This window comes from Pristis pectinata, chromosome 24 (genome assembly GCF_009764475.1).
Source record: "Pristis pectinata isolate sPriPec2 chromosome 24, sPriPec2.1.pri, whole genome shotgun sequence".
Lineage (NCBI taxonomy): Eukaryota > Metazoa > Chordata > Chondrichthyes > Rhinopristiformes > Pristidae > Pristis > Pristis pectinata.
In genome coordinates, this window is record NC_067428.1 from 32,776,991 (window position 1) to 32,788,183 (window position 11,193).

Sequence of the window (11,193 nt, forward strand, 5' to 3'; positions counted from 1 at the left end):
GAGCAGCATCTGTGGGAGGAAAGAAATTGTCGACGTTTCAGGTCGAAACCCTGCATCAGTCCTGATGCTGCGTGATCAGCATCACAGGTGCCGCTCGACCCGCTGAGTTCCTCCAGCACATTGTTTGTTGCTCCAGATTCCAGCATCTGCAGCCTCTTGTGTCTTCACCAGGACATTGCCTGGATTGGACGACTTTAGTTATGGGGAGAGATTAGAGAAGCTGGGTTTGTTCTCCCTGGAGAAAAGTAGGCTGACGGTGCGACTTGATAGAAGTGTACAAAATTATAAGAGGCACAGATAGGGCAGGTAAAATCTAGAAATGGGAAGACATAGTAAGGGTTCAAAAACAAGAAAGCACATCTTTAAGATGTGAGGAAGGAGTTTTAAAAGGGACTTGGCGGAAAGTTTTTTTACACAGAATGTGGATATCTGGAATGCGCTGCCAGAGGTGGGTGGAATCAGATACAATCATTGTTGTTAATTGGAATTGGTTTATTATTGTCACACGTAGCAAGGTACAGTGAAAAACTTGTCTTACATACCGTTCATACAGATCAATTCATTACACAATGCGTTGAGGTAGTACAAGGTAAAACAATAACAGAATGCAGAATAAAGTGTTATAGAGAAAGTGCAGTACAGGTAGACAATAAGATGTAAGGTCATAAGGAGGTGGATTGTGAGGTCGAGAGTCCATCTTATTGCACCAGGGAACCATTCAATAGTCTTATAACAGCGGGATAGAAGCTGTCCTTGAGCCTGGTGGTACGTGCTTTCAGGTTTTTGTAGTTTTTGCCTGATGGGAGAGGGGAGCAGAGAGAATGTCCTGGATGGGTGGGGTCTTTGATTATGCTGGCTGCTTTACGGAGGTACTGAGAAGTATAGACAGAGTCCATGGAGGGGAGGCTGGTTTCTGTGATGTGCTGAGCTGTGTCCATAACTCTCTGCAGTTTTTTGTGGTCACAGGCAGAGCAGTTGCCGTGCTAAGCCATGATGCATCAATGGTGGATAGATAAAAATTGGTGTCAAAGGGGACATACCAAATTTCCTTAGCCTCCTGAGGAAGTAGAGGTGCTGGTGAGCTTTCTTGGCCGTGGCGCCTACGTGTTTGGACCGGGATAGGTATTGATGATGTTCACTCCAAGGAACTTGAAGCTCTCAGTCCTCTCGACCTCAGCACCATGGATGTAGACAGGAGTATGCGCACTATCCCCATTCCTGAAGTCAATGACCAGCTCTTCTGTTTTGATGACAATGAGGGAAAGGTTGTTGTCGTGACACCATGTCACTAGGCCTTCTATCTCCTTCCTGTACTCTGACTCATCATTATTTGAGATATAGCCTAGTACAGTGGTATCATCTGCAAACTTATAGATGGAGTTAGAGCAGAATCTGGACACGCAGTCATAAGTATATAAGGAGTAGAGTAGAGGGTTGAGGACGCAGCCTTATGGGGCACCAGTGTTGAGGACAATTGTGGTGGACATGTTGCTGCCTATCCTCACCGATTGCGGTCTGTTGGTCAGGAAGTCAAGGATCCAGTTGCAGAGGGAGGCGTTGAGTTCCAGGTCTCGGAGTTTTGGAGATGAGTTTGCTTGGAATTATGGTATTGAAGGCGGAGCTGTAGTCAATAAACAATAGTCCAATTAGATGCTTCAGAGATGAATGTAGGGCCAGGGAGATGGCGACTGCCGTAGAAGGAATGGCATAGAAGGATATGTTCCTAATGTGGGAAAATGGGATTCATGTAAATAGACAAATAAGTCACCATGGACATGAGGGACTGAAGGTCTGTTTCTGTGCTGTAATACTCTGATGCTAAGTCACAGACTGTGCTGTCTTGGAAATATATTGTAATTCCTTTATCATCTCTGGGTCTAAATCCATGAGCTTGCTCCCTAATAGCACTGTGGGAGCACCTTCACCAGAAAGCTGTAGTGGTTCAAGAAGGCAGCTCACCACAATTAGGAATAGGCAATAAATGCTGGCCTTGTTACTGAACTTGGAAGAGAATCCAAGTGCACTGACAGTAAATTTTAGATTAGCCACATAATTATTAGTGATTGGATAATTTTGTATAATATGGTCCACTTCTATTTTATACAGCCAAAATAATTATTTGTACCCCAACAATTCACACCATTGATTCCCTGTTAGATGTATCTGCTTACTCTATCAATTGAACTTTCTATTCACGGAGGCAAAGGGATGGTGGACATTTCGGTCCCAATGCAGGGTCTTGAGGGAATTTGAGTGGTGTCCTGTGACACAAACACTTAAGGAAAAGAATTCTCTCCCTTTGCGCTCTGATTCACACTCCACAGTTCCTCTGATTTGACTGCTCAGCTGTATCACATTCAACCTCCAAGAGCTGGCTGTCACCAACCCATGTTTTAATGTTAATATGCATATAATATATTGGAATATTATAGGGTTTGTTAAAAATGCTAAGTCATTAAAAGTTCCAAAGCATTAAGCAGTGTTTGAAAAGAATGGAATCTGCTTGATAAGGTTTCAGTAGCTGCGTGCAAAAAAATACACCTCAAATAATACAACTGTTCTACAGCTGAAAAACTGGACATTGAAATGACATTGAACTTGAACAGAATGTGCTGGGAATTCTCACTGAGTCAGCAGCATCTGTGGAGAAAGAAACGGAGATAGTGAGTCTGATGTTGCTGGAGCTGGGATGCTGCCTGTTTGCACTCACCAGGTCCAGATGTGGAGGACCGATCTTGCATGGCAGCACAATCTCTTTCAACATCCAGTGGGGTCACATTGTGGGCGGCATGGAGGTACATCTGGTAGAGCTGCTGCCTCACAGGTCCAGAGACCCAGGTTCAATCCTGACCTCGGGCACTATCTGTGTGGAGCTTGCACGTTCTTTTTGTGACTACATGGGTTTCCTCCAGGTTTCTTCCCACATCCCAAAGATGTGCGGGTTGGTTGGTTGGCTGCTGTAAATTTCCCCTAGTGAGTAGGTTAGTGGTAGAATCTGGGAGCCGTTAATGACAATGTGAAGATAGCAACATGGGACTAGTGTAGGATTAGTATAACTGGGTGTTAGGTTGTTGGCACAGACGCCGTGGGCTGAAGGGCCTGTTCCCCTGCTGCATGACTCTCTGAGTCTATGACAGATCCAATGTTGACCTCAACACCACTTTCCTGCTCTTTCCTCATAATCCTCAACTCCCTCATGGTTCACATGCCTTCTCCCATGGCTGCTTCTTCACTTTTGAAAAAGAAAATGAAGGTAGATGAAATAAAAAAAAGACAAGAGGCCAGACCTCAGCACCTCATTTGCAAAGTGCTAGGATTACAACCAACTTCAACTGCCAACAAAGAAAAATGTTCACTTTAGATGTTAAGATTTCCAGTCTCCTCATAGAAGCTCAGGTAGGCTCAGGCCTTCAATTTCCCATAATTCACAATGCCTTTATTGTTGGCACCTTTCATGAACAATCTTCTCACGAATCAATCTACGTGACCTTTAGAAAATCCTTAATCGGTGAATGGATTAGTAGTTGAGTTGTTCCTCAGGGCAGCATGAGGAGGGTAAAGTTTCAGCTTAGTTGTGCTAATTTTCTCAGCCCATTTGTCTGAAGTGGGCATAACCAGAGCCAAGGTCATGATATTTTAAATACAAATTTCTTCTGGGGCAAATCAAGTTAGTGCACATTTTCGCACCAGTTCAAAGAACAACATGCTTAATAAAAACTGACCACACCCCAAGCTGAATTAATCACCGTTGGGACTTGGCGTTAATTGAAAAATTTGCAGACCTTAAAATCTTTCTGTTGGGTTGAAGGATACATACATTTTAAATACTATTAAAATTAATTTTGCTTTTACTAAGATACTAACCATTGCATTGCCAACATAACTCTGCCTGTAGGTCAGTGCAAGTAGTTTGGTATAATTTTGAAAAGTTGTTTCAAGTGATTTAAAATTGGGTTACTCACAGTTGGAAAATTGTTACAGCAGGTAAAAACGTGAGTAACCCATTTTCAGTTATGAGATTTGTTCATGCCTTTTTTAAAAATGTTTTGCATATTAAAATAAAGCCCACTTGTTCTGCTCTGTTATCAAGAAACATGTTATGTCCTTTGTATTTGCCACAGATTTAATTTTAAAGTTGCTAAGCTTACTCTTTTACCTTTTAATTTTTGTTAGAACATAAAATCTAAAAGAATCAAGGTCAGTCAAACAAATCCTTTTACAATAATGGCATACAAGTAATTAAGCAAACTTAAAAATATCTCACCTTTAATGTAATCAGTTGCCAAGGATTATATCCTGCAAAGTGTTTCTTAAATGATGAGGTCGAAGCAAATAATTGATCCAGAGAAACTGTTGGTGCGTTGGTCGATTTTCCTGCTGTTTAATAATATTTTTCCTCAGGAGTTCAGTTTTGAGTGCTATTGTATATGGAGCAGTGGGAGTTAGTAAAAATTGAAATGGAAACTCCAATCAAAATCTTATGAGTTTGCCCATGATATTTAACACTATGATGGCTCTGGTGCAGAAGTTATTTCCTTTAATAGAACTAGCTGCTGGCTCAGCAACATAACCCCAGCCAGGGAAAAAGTTAACTGGGGTTAATGTGGCCAGGGCAGGGTAAGACCAAGTAACCAAGTGACAAATCACTTTGTCGTGAACCAAAGAGAAGGTTACAGAAATGGTAGAATGTGAATTGTTTTGTCACAGTTGAACAATGGAAATCCCTCAGCAACACTAGTCCTTCTGGAGGCAGGAAATACACAAAGGAGGCATTGGTTTATTATTGTCACTTGTACCGAGGTACAGTGAAAAGCTTGTCTTACAAACTGATCGTACAGGTCAATTCATTACACAGTGCAGTTACATTGAGTTAGTACAGAGTGCATTGATGTAGTACAGGTAAAAACAATAACAGTACTAAGTGTCACAGCTACAGAGAAAGTGCAGTGCAACAAGGTGCAAGGTCACAACAAGGTAGATCGTGAGGTCATAGTCCATCTCCACTGTATAAGGGAGCTGTTCAATAGTCTTATCACAGTGGGGTAGAAGCTGTCCTTAAGTCTGGTGGTACGTGCCTTCAGGTTCCTGTATCTTCTAGCCGATGGAAGAGGAGAGAAGAGAGAATGTCCTGGGTGGGTGGGGGGGGTCTTTGATTATGCTGTCTGCTTCACCAAGACAACGAGAGGTAAAGATAGAGTCCAAGGAAGGGAGGCTGGTGTCCTTGATGCGCTGGGCTGTGTCCACAACTCTCTGCAGTTTCTTGCAGTCCCGGGCAAAGCAGATGCCGTACCAAGCCGTGATACATCCAGATAGGATGCTTTCTATGGTACATCTGTAAAAGTTGGTGAGAGACAAAGGGGACAAACCAAATTTCTTAAGCCTCCTGAGTAAGTAGAGGCGCTGGTGAGCTTTCTTGGCCGTGACTTCTACGTGATTTGACCAGGACAGGCTGTTGGTGATGTTCACTCCCAGGAACTTGAAGCTCTCAACCCTCTCTACCTCAGCACCATTGATGTAGACAGGTGCATGTACACCACTCCCTTTCCTGAAGTCAATGACTAGCTCTTTTGTTTTGTTGTCGTGACACCATTCCACTAAGCTCTCTATCTCCTTCCTGTACTCTGACTCATCGCCGTTTGAGATACAGCCTACAACGGTGGTATCATCTGCAAACCTGTAGATGGAGTTAGAGCAGAATCTGGCCACAGTCATGAGTGTATAGGGAGTCGAATAGAGGGCTGAGGTCACAGCCTTGTGGGGCACCAGTGTTGAGATTAATCGTGCCAGAGGTATTGCTGCCTATCCTCACTGATTGCAGTCTGTTTGTTAGAAAGTCAAGGATCCAGTTACAGAGGGAGGTGTTGAGTCCTAGGTCTCGGAGTTTGGTGATAAGCTTACTTGGGATTATTGTATTGAAGGCAGAGCTGTAGTCAATAAACAATAGTCTAACGTAGGTGTTTTTACTGTCCAGATGCTCCAGAGCTGAGTGTAGGGCCAGGGAGATGGCATCCACTGTAGACCTGTTTTGGTGATAGGCGAATTGCAATGGGTCGAGGTTGTCTGGGAAGCTGGAGTTGATGCGAGCCATGACCAACCTCTCAAAGCACTTCATGATAGTGGATGTCAGAGCCACTGGTCGATAGTCATTGCCCCAGAGACAAAGGAAGAATGGCTTGGTTCTGACCTCAAAGATGCCCCAAATGCTTTATCACCAATGAAGTACTTTTTGAAGTGTAGCCACAGTCATAACGTGGAAAACTCAGCAGCCAGTTTGTGCACAGCAACCTCCTGCCAACATTAATGTGGCCAAGTAATCTGTTTTAATAACTTTGATTGTGGTATAAATATTGATCAGAACACTGGAGATAATATCCAATTCAAAATTGTGCTTTGGAATATTTTGTATCCATCCTAGAGGGTAGACAGATTTAATGTCTTTGGAAAGACAGTGCCTCTGATTGTGCAGCACTCCCTCAGTAATACCAGCCTCTGTTTTTCTGTGTGGAATGTGAACCCACAATTTTCTGACTCATTGTGAGTTCAACCAGCTTAACCATGGCTGACATGAAAGGCAGAGCAGAATCTTGTATCCAAGAAGGCTACAGAGCCATCTGTCCCTGACTACAAAAGTAACAAAGCAAAGGAAGTTGTCAATCTCCCAGTTGTAATGGAACCCATTAACTACGATATAAACTGAATTTGGAATGTGGCAGGTTACTATTTTTACCAATACACTCAATGCCCTTTTGCACACAGTACTTAGTTGTGTTAAAGTTACACAATGCCTTTTCTTACCTTTTGTGCCTTGAGATAAAATGGGGAAACATGTTATTAAGAAACAGTTAGCATGGATTTCAAAATTGTAGGTTATGCTTAATCAATCTTACGGAATACTTTTGTGAAGGTTTTATTTTTAAGTCACTCAAAAAACCAATCTCATCAGGTACCTGTGCTTCTTACGAGTGAGAGTGTGAATAAAACAGAAACGGTTGCTATTATATTTACCTTCTTCTTAGGCAGTCCCTTGGGTTTGGGGATCACTTCCTTCTGCTCTGCTTCTGTGGGTTCTGAGGTGGCTGATGAGACCAATGTGGGAGCTGCCGACTCACCCACTGGAAATGAGAATAATAGTGCCGGAGGTATTGCTGCCTATCCTCACTGATTACGGTCTGTTTGTTAGAAAGTCAAGGATTCAGTTACAGATTCAGTTGTACTTTTTCTCTTTAGTACAATCTTCAAAAGATTAAAATAGTATAAACCCTACCAAACATATTCATAAGGAAAGTAACAAAATGTGCAGCAGGAACAGATAATAAATACATCATCTTGGCCTATTTTGACTATAAGTTTGACAAGTCTGTCTTCCTTGGGTAAAAATATTAATAGGCTTCTCTTGCTTCAGTAATTATGTTAAACCTGTGTCAGAGTCCATAATCCTATTCATGACAGACCATGGGATGTAGCAGGAATTGCATGCATATCAAATGTAACACAATGCTGCAGAATAAAATTTGCAGAGATAACTCAAGATGTGCCTGTACTTGGCTGTCAAACAGTCGATGTTTCTCCCAAGGAAACTGAAATACCTTGGGTCAAACCTCATCTATTCACAGAATAAAGGAATCAAAATAATGTTTACACAAGCAAGCCGTTCAGTGCAGTGGAGTTTAAGAGGCATGATCGTTATTGAGCCTATCTTTCTCCAACTGAACGAGGAAGCAGGCTAACAAATAAACAGACTGAATGAATTAATAATTGCCAAATTGTCCAGGTCATTCGCAATGATATGCATATTCTCTTTCATTTGAATTCAAGATGTTTTGTACTTAACCAACCTGGTGTCCCTCTTCTATTGTAGCAGCAGGTCCCAGGGTAGGAATGAAAACCAAATAACAGGAGATTCCCATTAATCCCATGGTTCCTGACATTCTTCATTGTGATTCACTGTGCATCAGGGTTTAAACTTCAGAATCTAAATGTAGCTCGAGGTGAGGTATCTCACAATAACACATTAACAGTCTCCAAGTGAACATTGAGAATAGTGAGGGTAAGGTGTTTCCAGAGATGCAGGGAGCCACTAGTTCTTGGCCTCATCTGTTTCTTACTTTACTACCTCTGAAAGGAATTTTTGTTCAGTTTGGGAACGCATGAGCCATATTCTATGTAAACAAATTCTTTGCAGATCTCTCATGAAGAACGTGATAGGTAGTGGAAAGATTAAATAATACATAGAAACGTGATATTAGAAGATGCATACATACTGAAAAGTTCACTCCATTCTCCCACCCCATATTCTTACAATCCTCCTCCTCGCTGATGTACTCAGTCAGCTGCAGGAGGGAGATACATACTGCCACACCCAATATTAGAAGAAGCAGCCAACTCTGATTTCTGACTAAATATTAAAGTTAGAAAGGCAGTAGTTCACCACATCTGAGCCCCCACAGCCAGGGTCTTCAGACTGAAACGTTGGCTTTGTTTGTCTCTTCACTGACACTGCCTGACCTGCTGAATGTTTCCAGCATCTTCTGTTTTTATTACCCCACAAACAGGTATGAGGGTGGACTCGAAAGGTGAGGTTTTACAAGCTGGAATTGTGGTTTCTGAGCCAAAATCCTATAGGGAGATCTAAGGTGGATAGGAGATTGATTTCAAAATAGATATTCTATCTGACCTCTGTCAGAGAAATAGACTACCAGGCATACGGAGGAAAAGAATCAAGGATATGCTCAAAGAGTCCTTGAAGAACTACAACAAACTACTGAGACCAGGGAATGTCTGGCCCATGACCATTGAAAATGGAGATAAGATGAGATAAGACGTCTTTGTTAGTCACATGTACATTGAACCACACAGTGAAATACATCTTTTTTGCGTAGTATTCTGGGGGCAGCCCACAAGTGTCACCACGCTTCCGGCGCCAACATAGCGTGCCCACAACTTCCTAACCTGTACATCTGTGGAATGTGGGAGGAAACCGGAGCACCTGGAGGAAACCCACACAGACACAGGGAGAACATACACACTCCTTACAGTGTTCAGATTTGAATCTGGGTCACTGGCAATGTAAAACGTTATGCTAACTGCTAGGTATTAAGGATCTGAAGCCCTTGCGTTGGGAAGCACAGTGTGAGTGGATGAAGGAGTGCACCAGCTCACAAACTACCCACACACTCAACCTATCAAACACCTCTTGCCCCGTCTGTGGGAGAGTCTCTGGTTCCCACAACAGCTACCTCAGAACCCAGAGAAACCTTCCCAGTGGCAGTAAGTCCCCCTCAATCCTGAGGGAGTAGTAGAGGACCCTCCATAAATAGGAAAAGATGACACAGGATTAGCATGGTAACAGTTAAATTAAATCAGTGAATTCTTTACATAAAGTTTGATCAAAGTATGGAATTGACTGAGAAATGGAATGAAGGCAAAATATTCTGAACCTTTTAAGAAGCAGCTAGATTCCAGAATGAAGTGGTGTTAAGGATCTTTTGGGTGAAGTAAGATGAGCTGATTATTCTTCCTTCACTGATCCTCTGATGAAGCTTGGATCTTGCCCCACTTTTTGCAGAAGAAATTTTTAGAAGGAAATTGATCAAATTTTTCTCAGGTGACAGATATGTAGCTCATTTGAGAATGGCGCTGTCAAAATTAAAGAAGATTAATTAAATTCTCAAATAACATAAAGGGAGCTTTCAACAAAACTGATCAAATTTCACCACCTTTTTAGGTTTAGAAAGATGTTTTCATTATGGTTTACTGAGGTGCAATATATTTTTCAGGCTTAAAAGAAAAATCAGTGCTGCATATAAAACCAGATACGCACCACAATCTGAAAGTGAAAGATCGTGTTAGTGAAGTAAGTGGAGATCCTCTGGTAGAGTCTATACCTAAAACATTAAACCATTCATTTTCTTTTCAGGTATTGAAATTGGCAGGGAGAATTTTAATCAACACAGTATAGAATGTTCAGAAGAACACTCTAGCACATACCCAGAAGGTTAGAATTGAAATTGGTTTGCTATTGTCACTTGTACCGAGGTACAGTGAAAAACTTGTCTTGCATACCGTTCATACAGATCAATTCATTACACAGTACACATTGCGACACAAGGTAAAACAACAACAGAATGCAGAGTAAAGTGTCACAGCTACAGAGAAAATGCAGTGCAGGTAGACAGTAAGGTGCAAGGTCATAATGAGGTAGATTGTGAGGTCAAGAGTCCATTTTATTGCACTAGGGAACCATTCCATAGTATTATAACAGCAGGATAGAAGCTGCCCTTGAGCCTGGTGGTATGTGCTTTCAGGCTTTTGTATCTCCTGCCTGATGGGAGAGGAGAGAAGAGCAAATGTCTTGGGTGGGTGGGTTCTTTGATTATGCTGGCTGCTTTACCAAGGTAGCAAGAAGTATAGACAGTGTCCATGGAGGGGAGGCTGGTTTCCGTGATGTACTGAACTGTGTCCACAACTCTCTGCAGTTTCTTGTTGTCTCAGACAGAGCAGTTGCCGTACCAAGCTGTGATGCATCCAGATAGGATGCTTTCTATGGTGCATCGATAAAAGTTGGTGAATGTCAAAGGGGACATGCCAAATTTCTTTAGCCTCCTGAGGAAGTAGAGGCGCTGGTGAGCTTTCTTGGCATCTATGTGGTTAGACCAGGACAGGCTATTGGTGATGTCCACTCCTAGCAACTAGAAGCTCTCAACCCTCTCGACCTGTTACTGTTTTGATTGATTTAATCAGTACTATACCAAGCACACACAGTGTTGGATAGTTGTAATGGGGTCCAGTCTCTTCCAATCAAAGATGATGAGTACAAATATGCCTTTACTTTAAGGGCAGCAGTACACTTGGACTTGTCTGTAACAAGAGGTCAGTAGAGAGACTCTTAGATAGACACATGAATGATGGAAAAATAGGAGGCTATGTGGGAGGGAAAGGTTAGATAGATCTTAGAGCAGGATAAAATGTCAGCACAACATTGTGGGCTGAAGGGCCTGTACTGTGCTGTAGTGTTCTATGTTCTAATACAACCGGAGACACAAGGGACTGCGGATGCTGGAATCTGGAGCAAAAAATAAATTGTTGGAATGACTCAGCAGGTCAGGCAGCATCTGTGGAGGTAGAGGGATGGTTGATGTTTCGGGTTGAGAGACCCTGCATCAGTGTAGAGGGAAGATAGCCATGTATAGAAAT